Raw genomic sequence first — 17065 nt, 5'->3', positions numbered from 1 at the left:
CTTTCATATCATAAAAGTGGGATAAAACTGTAGAAACATTGAGGCAGAATGGTGCAGTGTTTATGTGTCCACATCCTACAGTCACACAGACTCAGAATTTCGTTATTTATAAAATGTGAAGAATAATTCTACCTCCCAGAATTCCTGGGACAATAATTTATACACCACACAAGATCAGTTCTTGCCCCACGTTAATGCTCAGTTTATTATTGACTAGGGGCCCAGTGCATGATGCACCTTGAAAGGAGCTATGGGCTGTGAGGCTGCAGTAGGCACAGGGGCGGGTCTCGGCCCATCCACGCCCCTGCCCGGCCCTGCCCTCAGTGGCTCCAGGTCCCTTGTCTGCCAGCAGCCCAGCTCCCGCTGCCACAGCTCCCACGCTGATGGTGCAAAGGGATCGGGGCTGGTGCCTTCAGCATGTGTGAGCAGTGGCTGCAGGCCCCCATCGCCCCTCAGGAACAGGGGGAGGTGGAGCAGCCCTCAGGGATGAGCGGGTTGGAAGCCACTGCTAGCATCCGCTGATGGTGCTAAGTGGTTAGGAACAGCACCAGGAACAAGCAGTAGGTGCAAATGGAGGCTCTGGTGCTGGCAGCAGGTGCAAGCGCGGGCAGGACTACGGCATACAGGAGCAAAGAATTTTCAGTAACCATCAGAGGCTCACCCCAATGACAGTGACCGGTGTCCGCCTTGGTCTGGCGCCCCTGCTCACCTACTCCACCATCCCACCGTGGCCAACGCCCACCATGTTCTGCACATGCCCCCTGGTGGTCAACGCATGTCATGGCAACGGTTCCGTTCTGGTTGTTCTCGCTGTTTGGTCTATTTACATATTAGCATTTCATTATATAGGATAGCCTGCCTTCCTTATTCAAATGATTACATGAAAAATTATGCAAACTAAATAGTGATAAAATGCAAACATCAGTGGGTTATTAATTTTCTATCCTCAAATTGGGAAATATTAGGAAAAGAATTATAATTTCTAAGGTGTTCTGCAATTTCTAGTGAGATTCTTTTGGCAGGCAGTTTTATTGTGTGTGTTTTATATGTGTGTGTGTCTGTGTATGTGTGTGTTTTGCATCTCATCCTCTTTCTTTTCCACATCTGAATGTGATATTGATCATTCCACTTGATTTCTCTTAAAATATTATCTCATTACTTATACATATATGTAAGCACACATATATGTGTGTATGCATGTATGTCTGTGTATAGAGAGAAAGCATACAAGCATACACACACATACATATACACATCAATTAAGTTATTCTGTTCTTTAGATATATAGAACTTTGATTTTTTTCTCTTACTATTATACTGCCAACAACCATCCATAGCGTTGTATGTAACTACAGTTCAGTTATACTGACTACCTTATAATATTTCATTGAAAGGATCTAACACAGTTTGATTTTCAACTCTCCAAATAATGGCTACTTTGAATGTCTCCAGATTTTCAGTATCATTAACATTCTTACATATGTATCCTATTGTATATGTGCAAGAATTATTTTTGGTAATGAGTTAGGTTCAATTTTAAATATAAAGTTGAACTCTTTACTAAAGTTCTTACAGTAGTTTAAACTGCAATGTCATATCTAAAAGATCCAGTTAAACATACCCAGAACCTGATAATATCAGGCTTTTATTTTCACCAGTTGAAAATGTGTAAGGTGATTTATCATCAGTGTCATCACTTGCATTTCCTCAATCATTAATTTTCATATATGTATTGACTATCATGTTTCCTCTTTCACAATGTGCTGCTGGTTTGTGTCTTTTTACTCAATCTTACTTTTATTGTTTGCAATGTATGGCCCATGTCTAAATATGTAAATACTTCTTAGCACAGCATCTTAAATTCGGGGACTTTATCATATGGAGATAAATTTTGAAAGTATGCCTGAAGGTATTCATTAAAACTGTATTTGCAACAACAACATTTATTAAACAAATCTAGAGATATAGATATAGATGAGAGAGAGAGAGAGAGAGAGAGAGAGAGAGAGAGAGAGAGAGAGAGAATGGGGTGGTAATAATTGGGGGATGAGATGAATGGGAAGAAATCTAACTCTTCCTGTGTATGTGCTTAACCTAAAATCAAGAGTTTATGTCGAGCCAACATAAGGAAGGAGGGTCTCTCTCACAGCCTTAGATATTTCCTCACACAAAGAAGGATTTTTCTATTAGCATAATTACAAAGGTCATCGCCCTATATGGTCTTTTAATAGTCTGATGACAGATTAGTAAAATTATCATTAACCTAGCATTTGGCTCACATGACTGGGTGTAAAAATGCCAGTGGATTTTTAGGAGAGTGAACCTCCAGGTACTTTCATTTTAATGTTATTAAATTGGATTTTACTATTTTTCAAATAATATTTTAATAAGTGTCTATTCCTTTTATGCCCTAGCTCATTATTTTACATAAAATTCTAACCTTTGTTCATAATATTCCCATGATGTTTCCTGATTAAAACACAAGTCCAAATTAAGGGTAAGCAGGGTATAAAGGTGACAAGGTATCTACAGACCATTAATCTATCCTCAAGAGAAACTGCTAACTATGTTGAAAATATTTCCTTAAACAGAGTATAACCCTGGGTTATACTATAGTCAGTGCAAAAGGAATCAAAGCTTGTTCTTCTTGAGCCGGGACATAAGTATTATCTTAGCATACCCAGGGTGTGGAAGAGACACAAAGGGAAGATGAACTAGAAAGTGATGTTGAGTATAGAATTTAAGTACAACTACTAGGATGAGATCTTCCCATTGTCCTCACTTTCCTATTATTATTACCACTAGAGGCCCAGTGCACAAAAATTTGTGCACTCGGGGAGGTGGGGAGGGGCCCTCAGCCCGGCCTGCGCCTTCTCGCAGTCTGGGACCCCTCGGGAGATAACGACCTGCTGGCTTAGGCCTGCTCCCAGGTGGCAGAGGGCAGGCCCAATCCCTAGGTGCAGCCCCTGGTTGGGCTCAGAGCAGGGCCAATTGGGAAGTTGGGGTGCCGCCCCTTGTCATGCACAGAGCAGGGTGGATCGGGAGGTTGTGATGCCACCCTCAGTCATGCTCAGGGTAGGGCTGATTGGGGGGTTGGGGCTCCATACCCTGTCATGCACAGAGCAGGGCCAAACAGGGGGTTGGGGAGCTGCCCCCATCACTCACAGAGCAGGGCCCATCAGGGGGGTTGGGGCTCCGTACCCTGTCAGGCATAGAACAGGACTGATCAGGGGGTTGAGGAGCTCCTCCCTGTTACTCACAGAGTAGGGCCGATAGGGGAGTTGGGGCACTGCACCCTGTCACACTCAGGGCAGGGTGGATCAGGGTGTTGGGGCGCCGCCCTCTATCACCCACAGAGCAGGGCTGATCAGGTGGTTGGGGCACCGCCACTGTCACACTCAGGGCAGGGCCGATGGGGAGGTTATGGCTCTACCCTGTCACACACAGAGCAGGGCCCATGGTGAGGATGGGGGGCGGTTGGGGCGCCCCACCCTGTCACACATAGAGCAGGGCCGATCAGGGGGTTGAGGTGCCGCACCCTGTCACACACAGAGCCGCAGGGCGATCAGGGGGTTTGGGCGCTGCCTCCTGTCACACTGATCCAGGTGGTGGGAGGCCTCTTGGCTCCACTGATCCCAGTGCTGGGAGGTATATTACCCTTTTACTATATAGGATAGAGGCCTGGTGCATGGGTGGGGCTGGCTGGTTTGCCCTGAAGGGTGTCCTGGATCAGGGTGGGGATCCCCACTGGGGTGCCTGGCTAGCCTGGGTGAGGAGATGATGGCTGTTTGCAGCTGGTCACACACCCTTCAGGGTGGGGGTCCCCACTTGGGTGCCTGGCCAGTGTGGGTGAGGGGCTGAGGGCTTTTTTCAGGGTGACTGAAGCTCCCAACTGCTCCTTTTTTTCTTTTTCTTTTTTTTCATTCTGGGCCAGGTTTAGCTCTGGCTCCAGCTCTGAGGCTTCCAGCTTTAGCTCTGGCTCCAGCTCTGAAAGCAGGTTTCTGGTTTGTTTGGGTTCTATAATTGAAACAATGTATAACTCCAGCTCTGAGATCCTGGCTCGCTGAAAGCAGGTTTCTGTGGTTTTGTTTAGCTTCTATATTTGTTACAATGTTTCTTAAACTGCAGGCTCAGAGGCCGGCAAGGCAGGCAGGGAACGTTGGAGTCCTCCGTCACTGAAGCAAGCAAGCCTCATGTTAGTTTCAGGCTGCCTGGCTGCCGGCCACCATCTTGGCCGGCAGTTAATTTGCATATCTCGCTGATTAGCCAATGAGAAGGGTAGCGGTCGTACGCCAATTACCATGTTTCTCTTTTATTAGATAGGATAGATATAGCCTTTTCGTCTCCTCAGTTTTAGCTGTGCTGGTGATCAGACCCTCATGACTATTACTACTGAAACCACATACAAATCTATACCTACTAAGCATTTTATATCTTTCAAATACATCCATAACATTCTATTCATAAGTAACTGAAGCAGAACAGAACTTACATAGACTATACTTAATAAAGAAGATTTGTAAAAGTCATACCTCTCTTACAAGCCATTTAGAAATCACCTGGAAGATTTCCAAAGCATGCCATCTCACAGAGCTAAATATCTGTCAATAATGAGCTCCTTATTATATTATCCTTGGTTTATCTTGCTAGAATCAAATGATTTAAAAACATTAGTTGCTTATTATATTGAGATTCATTAATGAATGGCTAAAGCTTGCTTGGTCACAGGAAAAACAATAAATCTAAGCTCCTCCCTCCAACTTTGACTTTAACCTGTGTGTTATGTTTAAGGCAAACCCTCAATAATATTTTTACTGGATGCATGAATCCAGAGGGTTATTTTTAGATTAGACTAAATTTGTGTTTTAAAACAAGGCAATCCTGCTGTGTATAAAAAATGTTATGGAAGGGTATTTTGGTGTCAGCAAGATGACAGAATCTATTGCCCTGATTCCCTCCATGGAAATACCAACTTAATAATACAACAGGGAAAACTTGGCTTATAAGAACTCCAGTCACAGTACTGTAGGGGAGCACAAAGCTAAGAGCAGCCATATTGCAACAGGTAAGAAAAGTATTTTTATTCTACCTATAATCACCTTCCCTCAAGCTGACACAGCTCAAGTTGTCTGAGAGAAAACACCCAACTTGAGTTTTCTTCTTTGGAAGGGAAAGAGAAGAGTAAAACATATATCTATCATTCTTATGGAACCAGGAGGGAATAACAATCCTGTGAGAAGAATACCCAAGCTGGAGGTCTTACACTTTGTGAATTCAAAACACATTACAAACTACAGTAATCAGACATGAGGACAGAGATCTAGATGAATGGAATAGGTTATAGAGCCCCACGATAAACCTCTCTGTATTTGGTCAAATGATCTTTGACAAGAGCATTAAGGCAACACCGCAGGGAAAAGATAGTCTCTTCAACATATGGTATTGAGAAAACTGGATATCCACATACAGAAGAATAAAATTGGATCCTTACCTTGCACCATATATAATAATTAATTTAAAGGGGATTAAAGACATAAATGTAACACCTGAAACTATAAAACCCCTAGAAGAAAACACAAGAAGAAAGCTCTATGATAATGGATTTGGCAAAGATTTCTTGGATATGATACCAAAAGCACAAGTAACAATAGCATATGTATGGTCTGTTATTAATGCAAATGGGGTTACATGAAACTTAAAAACATCCTTGCAGCAAAGGAATAAAGTATGGAAAGGCAACCTATAAAATGGGAGAAAATATGTACAAATCATGTGTTTGGTAAGTATATAATATATAAAGAATTCCTACAACTCAATAACGATGAAAATAGCATTGATAACTCAATTGAAAAATAGACTAAGGGTAGTATAGAAATTAAAAAAAAAATAGAATCAACAATCTCACTTCTTGCTATATACCCCAAAGAATTTTAAAAAGGATCTCAAAGGATTATTTTCACCTCCATGTTCACTGCAGCATTATTCACAATAACCATGAGATGGGAGCAAACTTAATGTGCATTGGTAGACAAATGAATAAAGAAAATGTGGTGTATACATCAAAAGGAATATAATTCAAACTTATTAAAGGAGATCTTGTTATATGCTCCATCATGTATGGATCTTGTGTACTGTGTGCTACCAGGTGAAATAAGCTAGTCACACCACACACACACATAGATTTATGTGTGTAAATCTATATACTGCATGATTCTACTTACATAAAGTACCTAAAGTAGTCAAATTCATAGAAAAGGAAAGTGGAATATGGTTACCAAGGTCTGTAAAGCAGGGAGAAAAGGCATATCGCTATTCAGTGGGTATAGAGTTTTAGTTTTATAAGATAAAAATTGTTCTAGAAATATGTTGCATATCAAAACATGCATATAGCTAGCACTACTGTGCTACATACTTAAAATATTTAAGACCTTAAATTGTATAATTGCATGTTATTTTTTACTATAAGATAATATTATAGGAAGGTAACATTAATGCATACTGGTTATGAGCACAGGCTTTGGATTCCAACTAACCTGGGCTTAAGTTTGGATTTAGTATCACATAGCCATGTGGGTCCAGCACATTACTTAACCTCTCAGGCTGGCTTCCTATTTGGTAAAACTGGGATAATAACTGTCCCTACCTTGTGCAAATATTATTAGGATATTTTTTCAATAAGTATGATACATTGAGCTTAGTGCTAGGCAGTTCATAAGCACTTAATCAATAGTAGTTTAATTGTATAATCAGCAGGTCAGAAAGAGGAAGCTTATGGAAGGATTAGAGATGAGACTGGTGGCTTCCTAAATCTTTGAGGGTGGTAATGATTGTGGGTGAGAAGTATTTGAAGACTAGTTACATTTACATTATTGTTGCACCCAGACCTCGGATGAACAGCTTAACCTGACATCAGGAAGAGCCAAGCAGTCTGTTCCTAACTCATCTACACTCCCCTATCCAAGGTCCTGACCTACCTTAGGCATACACTTTTCCATAAACATTACAGAACCCAATCATTCTATTCCAGAATGCATTTTGCAAAAGATCATAACCTGTTTTTAGAAACAAACTGAAAAATATAATTACAGAATTCCCATTTGTATTTCTCTATTTGACTTTTTAAATTTTTGTATCATTTTTTCTATCATTTTTAGTCTATCTGCACTAAATTGAAGAGTAAAACAATAAAAATGTTTGCCATGACTCAAGAAGTATTGGTTTTAAATAGGCAAGTACATAATTAGAGCTACTCACACCATAACAGTTGATTAGTCTTTTTAATAAGACAGATCTGTTGTTCAGAGAAACCAGAAATCAAATCAGAGTTTTTAGTGGTCTTCTTAGAAGAAAGCATTTCAAGAATAAATCTTTTAAAAAGTACAATATTTTTCAGTTCCGCTGATAAAACAAAAAAAAAAAATGAGGATATATAAAGAGGCTTTGCTACTCCCTTATAAAATCTCCCAGTAGATACTCCCAAAGGAAATAAAATGTGCCTTATTGCTTCGCCCACCTTCAGTGAACTTTAAAGTCGGTCTGTATGTATTCAAGAATCTTAAGTTCATTTTCCCTCGGGGATGAATTTAGCATATGGTCTGCTCTTAAGGCAAACATTTATTTAAACTTTAAATCAAAAAAGAATTCTTCCATTTTATTTCTAGTTTTGTTTCCTTTGATCCCGAAAGTAATTAACTTTCAGTGGCAGCTAATTATAAGTGAAGAGAAATCACAGTCTGTATGGCTGTTTGTTTGGTGTGAGCTTGGCAAAGTGTTTTTTTAATTGGAAAGTCATTTTATTCTGTGCATTTCAATCCAGTTTGCACTGTATTTATATATATGATAACTATGACCTTCCATCTAATGACAGAATCTCACACAGAGAAAAAATAATTATTTTAGCAAAGAATCACTAGGACTATAAAAGAGAAATGAGAGAGGCTGGAAGGGAGTAGATTGTGATACAAGAAGAACCACAACTAAACTGACTTCTTATTTTTCACCATTACAGTCCCATCAAAACCTCCTTGTATCAAAACACATATGTATCTACATTTGATTTGGGAAATCCTCTTCTCCAAACTTAGACAGAAATTGGTTCCTAAAAAATTAAATAATATAGGAATGGAGAGACTCACAGTTGAAGATAATTGAGGTCAGTGGTGCCACTTGCTATTCGCTGCTAATACAATTCATCAGGACCATGGAAGAATCCAAGAGTTAATGAGCTGCAGTCAAATGACCCTTCCCACATCCCCACCTCCCTGATCCTGACCCTTGCAAAAACTCACCAATTCTTTTGTCATCAAATCCCTCCTTTTCAAAAGTAAAACCAGGCATCTTACAATATGCACTGTCTGTTTGAAATAAATATGTTGAAATGATTCCCCAGCTGTTCTAAACAACTCCTTAACCAATTAAAAATAATCAGCATCACAGAAAAGTAACTTCCCACCTGCTAACCAGTCTGGAAACTTGACCTGACTATCTTAAGGTATGGTAAATTCACGCCACAAAGATAGTGTAGAAGTGAGGGATGCTATCCACCATAGTAGATGCTAGCCAAGTTTCTATCAAGTAAGAGCATCAGAAGCAATATTCGCAGACCTCGTTAGCTTACACCAATGCAGATAACCAGCTGTGAGTTACTTGTATGGACTTGGCCAAATCAAGAGTCAATGCATAAAATGGCCACTTCCCTACATCAAAAAAAAAAAAAAATTCTGATAATGGCAATAGTTTCCATGTTTTCCAATAAGCATCATGAAAATTTTCTTTCCAAATACAGTACAGAGATATTGCTGCTCCTGAAGAACAGACATGTCATCTTGTATTAATAATATAAATTTGTACTCTGTTGCATTTGCTTTTATTGCCTCTCCTTGCAGGAATTGTATGGAATATACATCATTTAATTACAGTTACTAAGTTAGCCTAGGTCAGTGGTCTGCAAACCATGGTTCGCGAGCCACATGCTGCTCTTTGGCCCCTTGAGTGTGGTTCTTCCACAAAATATCACGTGCGGGCACACACATACAGTGCGACTGAAACTTCATGGCCCATGCGCAGAAGTCGGTTTTCGGCCTGGGCGAGTCTATTTTGAAGAAGTGGCATTAGAAGAAGTGGGGGGTGTCAGTAGGTCAGGCAACAGGAGACAGCGCAGGGGAGGAACATTGTTTTGAGGTACATTCCCTGAGGTCGACCCCTTCCAACTCTCCCATCCACACTCGTCCATCTGAAATAAGTATACAAGACGAGTGTGGATGGGAGAGCTGGAAGGGGTCAACCTCAGCAAGCATACCTCAATCAGATTGAGGACGTTTTTAGCAAAGGCCAGCTTAGGAGTACCCTAATTAAGCTAATAACAATGTACCTACCTATATAGTTTAAGTTTAAAAAATTTGGCTCTCAAAAGAAATTTCAATCATTGTACTGTTGATATTTGGTTCTGTTGACTAATGAGTTTGCCAACCACTGGCCTAGGTGAATTTTATATTCAACTCTTCTAGGTAAATTTAAAATTTCAAGTTATATTTTTTTTAATATATATTTTATTGTTTTTTTGCAGAGAGGAAGGGAGAGGGATAGAAAGTCAGAAACATCAATCAGCTGCCTCCTGCACACCCCCTACTGGGGATTTGCCTGCAACCAAGGTACATGACCTTGACTGGACTCGAACCCGGGACCCTTCAGTCTGCAGGCCGACGCTCTATCCACCAAGCCAAACCAGTCAGGGCTCAAGTTGTATTTTAAAGTATAGTTTTTCCCCCTAATTTTGGAGGAAAATGTACTATAAAAAACATATTTAATCCTCATGATTGCCTTGAGAATTTAATGAAATGGAAATATTTTCTAGTTCTACTTGGAATTTCAAAGATATATCTTTAAATATACTGACATAGCCGAAACCGGTTTGGCTCAGTGGATAGAGCATCGGCCTGCAGACTGAAAGGTCCCAGGTTCGATTCCGGTCAAGAGCATGTACCTGGGTTGTGGGCACATCCCCAGTGGGAGATGTGCAGGAGGCGGCTGATCGATGTTTCTCTCCCATCAATGTTTCTAACTCTCTATCTCTCTCCTTTCCTCTCTGTAAAAAATCAATAAAATATATTTAAAAATAAATAAATAAATAAATAAATATACTGACATAGTTCTTTAAAAAATGTATTAAAAGTGCAGATTATGCCCTGACCAGTGTGGCTCAGTTGGTTGGAGCACAGTCCCGTACACCAAAAGTAGTGGGTTCTATCCCCAGTTGGGGTGCATATGGGAGGCAACCTACTGATGTTTCTCTCCCACATCGATGTTTCTCTCCCACATCGATGTTTCTCTCTCTCCTCCCTTCCTCTCTTCAAAATAAATTAAAAATAAAGTAAAATAAAGTAAAAATGAGTATCATTAGTAGTAGCATGATAAAGAGGTGCAAAGTTTTAGACATTTTACAATGGATTAAAATGTCACTCTTCTGAGGCCAAGATCACATACCATAAGTTCTTACTTGGAGTTTATATGGTCAGCTACCTTGTAAATGTAGCCGATGGATCAATAAAGGTTATGTACAGTGTTCCTCATGAGTTAGTAACCATTCATCCATATTGATGGGAAACTAAAGAAAAGTATATGCCATTGTTAGGGCATCACTAATATTTCCTCCACATACAAAGGTTTGTCATATTTTCATTTTTAGAAATTATAAGAAGCTGTTGCATATCAAATATTGATGTATTTTTAAAGGCTCACCCCTCTGAATAATTAGCTGTCTTCAGCGATCTCTCATATCCACCCAGTCCTTTTCTATCTCTACCCTTCCTTAGACACATTGAGAGTCAAGCCTAGATACCATGAAAGGGTCTTCTGGGGCCTAGCATGTTGCAGATAAGTATAGAAAGCCCTGCTAATGAGCATCTTACTTTGACCTGCTGCAGTCCTCAATTGTAGTAAACTGTTGAAAAATGAGAAACTGCAGACCAGGTCAGGTCTGTCATTGCCAGTGGAGCTAATGGTGTTACCTAGAAAAGCATCATTTTCCTCTGCAGCAGAACACTGAAAGTGACTTCATCCTTTAACTTTAATCTATTAGGAATCTGTCATGTGTGAATGTTTAACCACTACTATAATTCCCAACAAATAATGTCATCTATTCTCAAACATGCAGAATAGCGTACCTCTGGAATTTGATAAACAGCCTTATGTCTAACTGACAAATATTAATATAACTAATATATAGGGTGGGGCAAAAGTAAGTTTACAGTGGTGAGTAGCAAAACACAGTTTATTCTAATATTATTATGTATTTATTATTGTATTGTTTTCCATATGAACAACTGTAAACCTTCCTCTGCCCCACCCTGCAATGTTGTATACCCACTACATGTATACCTAAATAAAAATATAATAAAATTTAATTTTTTGTTGTTGGTAATCATCACTTGAGGATAATTTTCCATTGATTTTTAGGGAGAGTGGAAGAGAGAAGGACAGACAGAGAGAAACATCATCAATTGGTTGCCTCCTGCATGAGCCCTGACGCGGTCCCGGGCTGGGGAGGAGCCTGCAATCAAGGTATGTGCCCTTGACTGGAATTGAACCTGGGACCCTTTGCCTTTGTTCCACAGGCTGACGCTCTATCCACCGAGCCAAACGTCTAGGGCTAAAATTTAAATTTCAAAAAAAAAAAAAAAAAAAAATATATATATATATATATATATATATATATATATATATATGATCATAAACACTGTGGCACTCCTACCAATTCTTTTTATTTTTTTAATTTCTTTATTGATGAAGGTATTAACATGTGTCCTTATCCCCCAATTACCCCCTCTACTCCCCCACTCATGCCCTCATCCCCCTAGACCAGGGGTGGGCAAACTTTTTGACTCGAGGGCCACAATGGGTTCTTAAACTGGACCGGAGGGCCGGAACAAAAGCATGGATGGAGTATTTGTGTGAACTAATATAAATTCAAAGTAAACATCATTACATAAAAGGGTACGGTCTTTTTTTTCAATAGTTTTATTCATTTCAAACGGGCTGGATCCGGCCCGCGGGCCGTAGTTTGCCCACGGCTGCCCTAGACACTAAAAGTGAGATAAGCAATGGCAAATGGTCCCTTGAAAGCCCAGATGACTCTATGCTTGTGACCAATGCAGGTTTTGAAAGGCTGAAAACATTCTTCTAATAGGGTTTAGACCTCTGATTTTTCTTAGCAACTTCAAATTTTATCAGATTTTATATTATTGTTTTATGTCACTTTATTCTCCACTACATTTAGTTATCTTTTCAAAAAGAATTGTTGCTTTATCATATAATATGTATATAAATTAAAATTTTATGATTAGCAAAACACACATACATATTTTTATTATGTATATTTTCAAATTTTCTCATATTTTATATTAAATTAATATTTGAAATGTCTTTCAAAAAATCATTTATCCATTCATTTTTTATTACTACATTTACCAATTAAGAATGCAGAGTATCTGCTATGTGCAAAACTTGGTTTAGGGTGCTTTGGGGAATGAATAGATGAATAGTTTTCAAGCAGAACCTTTATTGCTGATATATTTTAATATACCTAATGAAAAACTGTAAAACATATTTTTTGTCTTACAAAGTTATCTTTTTCAAAAATACATTGTGTAGCACCTTAAATGAAGAAAATATTAATTCAATAAATCAGTTTTAACCTTTTTAATCTAACATTTACATTGTCACTCTTGTAAATGTATCCTACATTCAAAAGATACATTAAATTTTTAAAAAAGAAAAACAAAGATTAAAAAATAAAAATCTAGATGTTAAGTAGTAAATGGTCTTTCACTTTCAACGCTTGACTATTTAGGGCTTCCACTGAACCATGTAGCTTGGAGATGTTCAAAGACGATATAAAAATGTCTAATATTATCCAACTAGACTACAAAATTGAGAGACTGCTCTCTAATAAGGTCCATAACGTTTTTCAGAAATTTGGTCCCAGGTAATTCTCTAAGCAGTGCTAGTTTATATTTTAAAAGAAACAATAACACCTTTTTTCTCCTGGCAACCACCTGAGCACCTTGGGGTTAAAGTCAGACCCTAATCACTGGCTCAAGTTGTGGTGCTGCACCACTCCAGGGCACTGCCTCCCTCCTGCAACCCACACAAGATTCCAAGAAATGCAAAATATTAAATTTATCCTTTACTCTGAAAAAATGAATTTCATCAACCTGCATATAAACTGTTAATACATGGGGAAAGGCAAGTGATAATTATTGAAGGATGTTAGAGAATTCATGGGTTAATTAATCATTGCTATGTGTCCAGGATAAACCTATTCTTTTAAGTTAATCTTCAGATGTGGAACTAACAACCTCTAGATGCTCTATTCCCTTGGACAATGTTCCTGTATTTAATGACTTTATTTTTAAAACAAGAATGACACCAGGAGGACAACAAAGTCCCAACATGGCTTTCTCATTATACTTAGTGAACATACAAAGAAGGGGAGAAGAGAGAAGTGAACATGATTAAAATATGATGCTTTTATCTACAATTTCTTTCACAGGTTTGTTGACTCAAGTATTTTGGATTAAACAAAAGAAATACTAAATGCTGCCACAACTCCACCTCATGGAGCCTGCTTCCTGGCCATGTTGGTGGCCAGTGCTGATGGGCCAGAACCAGAAAAATTCATTGTGTCATTCCAAAGGAGGAAATAAAATACATTAGATACGTAGATAAATAGATGGATGATAGGTAGATGACAGGCATATATATATATATATAAAATCAATCTCTCCATATATAGATTCTTCTTAACAATACACAATACCAGCAGTTTGGGAATTCACTTCTTCTCCATTTTGTCCCTAAGTTTGGGTGGACTCTTCCACTGAGTACTACCAGGGATAAAGTATATAATTTAGACCTAAGTCAATTAGTTCACTGCAGTCCTCTTACAGGCAATTCATGGAGAAAAATCAGAGCCAGTAAGATACAATGTGTCTCAGACAAGGATTAGTATCAGAGTGACTCTCTTTTTATTTTCTCCATGAGATTTGAAACTGAGTTTATAGAAACCAAAAAGGCCAGCCCAAAACTAACAAATTTGAGAGGCTAAATATTTGACAGGCTTTGTGTATTTGCAAAAAGTTATCCCTGAAGCCAGTTCTATCCCTATATTTTTTTAGTTACATGATCCTGGAAATTCCTTTTTTTTTTTTTTTTTTCCGCTTGAACCAGGCCTGGAAGAAAAATATATGCGGAAGAGATGACCTTGTGGCGGGTGAAGCAAGAAAATTGTAAAGAATTCAAGAGACCTAAGTTATAGAAAAAGCATTCCAGTTAATTCTTGTTTGAAGTTATTTTTAAAGAGTTGCATGCAGAGGAGTCTGCACATTAGTGATTTTCCTTTCATTGTATTATTGGAAGCAGTTATTACAAAATATATGCAACTTGATAACATAATAGCATGTAATATAAATGCTCTGCCTCGGTATCTAAATGTTAAGGTGTTTTTTGTTTGTTTCTAATTCTTAATTTTTTTAAAGATAATTCTACCTAAAGCTTGACAATTGAAAATATCTAATACTATTTCTAAGGGACTCAACAAAATATCCTTTCATGTGCTTGTTATCTTGTTAAGATGCCATCACATGAATGTTCAACCTCATGAGAACAGTTTCAGAAATGGTCTTCTAGAACAGCGCAAATATGATCTGTATTAGTATATATACTAGTATAAAAGCCCAGCCACCAGAACGGCAGAATGACCGGTGGCTACAAAGAGCACTGGGGCAGCCAACCAGCCTACTCTGGCCCAATGGGCGCTCCCCACCTCCCCACCCCCCCACCCCTACCCCGCCAGCACAGCCCCTGATCGCCCCTCCAACACCCAGATTGAGGCGGAGCCAGTCGCCAACCCCCCAGGGCCCCTCCCCCCAGCCAGCCTGGCCGATGGGCCCCCATAGGGCAGATCAGCTGGACCCCACCCGTGCATGAATTCCTTCACTGAGCCTCTAGTTCTAGTATAATTATGTACAACATAGCAATGAAGCCAAGGACACAAAATAGAATAGCTGACAACACTAAGAAATCATAATTTCAGCTTGTTAAACACACTCCTCTTAAGGAAGATGAATCAAAATTCCTTGCAGCTTGCGTCATCTCTGAATACGAAGGACTGTAATATACAAAGCTAAATTTGTGCTTCTTTTAATGGACCATGAAGCTAATTCCAGCAGATGAAGACTGCTTCCTTCTGAAGCCCTAAACAAAGCAGCCAGCTTTTGTGAAGTTTTGTTTCTCATTTTCACTGTCACTCTTCACATTTCCTTTGGTAGCTTCCGTGGGCAATTTTTAAGAAAAAGTTTTATTCTCTAACATCACTGAAATAATATTTAACTGCTGGGATCTAAAGTCTGATGCTAAAAAAAAAAAAAAAAAAAAAAAATGAAAGCTAATCACGAACTATCTGTAATCTCTGACCACCCAAAGTTCAACATGAGAAAGTGCACAGCATCTCTCTAATACAGAATACACTGCCCAACCCTCAATTTTCCAGGAAATCTAAGAACAACATGCCGAAAACCCAAAGTGGCAAGGATCCATCAAAGTCTCAAATAGAAAATTGCCACCCCACTCATGATCAAGTATTTTTTAGCGTTAACGGATAAAAGCCAAGAAATGGGCTGATACCAAATACAGCTTTTTTTTTAAAAAAAAAAAGATAATATCTTTGCACCCTGAAAAATGAAGTCATATTACAGGAGAGACTTACCATTTTTCTAAAGGACATTCTGGTAAGATTTAGAAAGCGGCAGGACTTACCTGGAGGAAAGAAAGAGAAAAAGAAGAAATTAAAACAATAAATAAGAAGGGGTAATAGTGAAGACATATTTTTAATACAAAAAAGCCAGTCCACACCATCTACATAGGAGTAAGTCAGTAAAGGTTAGAGAGAGGGCCAATAAATCTCCTGTAACTATTACTGCCTTTCTCCAATGCAAGAGGCAATGCGCAGGGCTGAGGTGTTTATTTGCGTAACCCAGACCTCCACATTAGCAGGATCCTCGCTGAAACTGAAAACGGAGCCTTTCCACTGTTTCTAAGATGTCATTCACAACGATAAACGTAGAAACTAAGTATCTTTTTTAAAATTATTTTTATTGACTAAGTTATTACATATGTGTCCTTATCTCCACGTCACCTCCTATCTCCCTCCCCCCCCCCCATCACTCCCTCATCCCCCTGTTGTCTGTGTCCATTGGTTAGGCCTATATGCTTGCATATAAGTCCTTTGGTTGACTCAGGAATGACATCCTAAACAGACTTTGGTTCCTCCCAACATTTTCTGGATTCAAGGGAAAGGGCTATTTTTGGCTCTCACAAAGCCTTATCAGGATTCAAACTGTCACACTCTTCCATCTGGTTAATATTTAAAATAGTTTTTTCCCCCTTACTGATTTTCATAGAAAACAGGTTTAGCAAGACATGGAGTTTGTAATGTTAATAGTTTTATTTTAATGTTTTCTGTTAGTCTCCAATAAATCTTAAAAAGCAAACAACTTCATATGTTCCTAAATCTTAAAAAATACTGGTGTACTCAGCATTAGCCATTGATGTTATCAAATACTTTTAAAACTCAGCCAATCCTCAGATGACAGTGAAAGAAATAAGCTCACTGCAAGCTTGGAGTGGTCATTCCAGGAGTTCCTTTCTCACCTGAAATCAAGTCCCTGAGGTCTCCTGCCATTGAAATAGGTTAGACAGGTATGCAGGTACCACTCCGCTGACAGGATACCCCATTTCCCCAGAGTGGAGGGAGAGAGCAAAAAGAACAAAGAACTGATTGTCTCTAAACATATGATGCAAGGTCTGTTCATAAATGTATTACAACTCGCCCTAGCTGGTATTGCTCAGTGGGTAGAGCAGTGGCCTGAGGACTGAAGGGACTGGGGGAGCACTTTGCAATGATTATGATTGTCGAACCACTATGCTGACTACTGTTTTACATCCCCATAACTATTTTGTAACTACCAATCTGTACTTCTCAATGCCTTCACCTTTTCCCCGTCCCCTA

Source organism: Myotis nattereri, assembly GCF_964212035.1.
Source record: "Myotis nattereri genome assembly, chromosome: 3".
NCBI lineage: Eukaryota > Metazoa > Chordata > Mammalia > Chiroptera > Vespertilionidae > Myotis > Myotis nattereri.
This window is presented reverse-complemented; position numbering follows the sequence as displayed.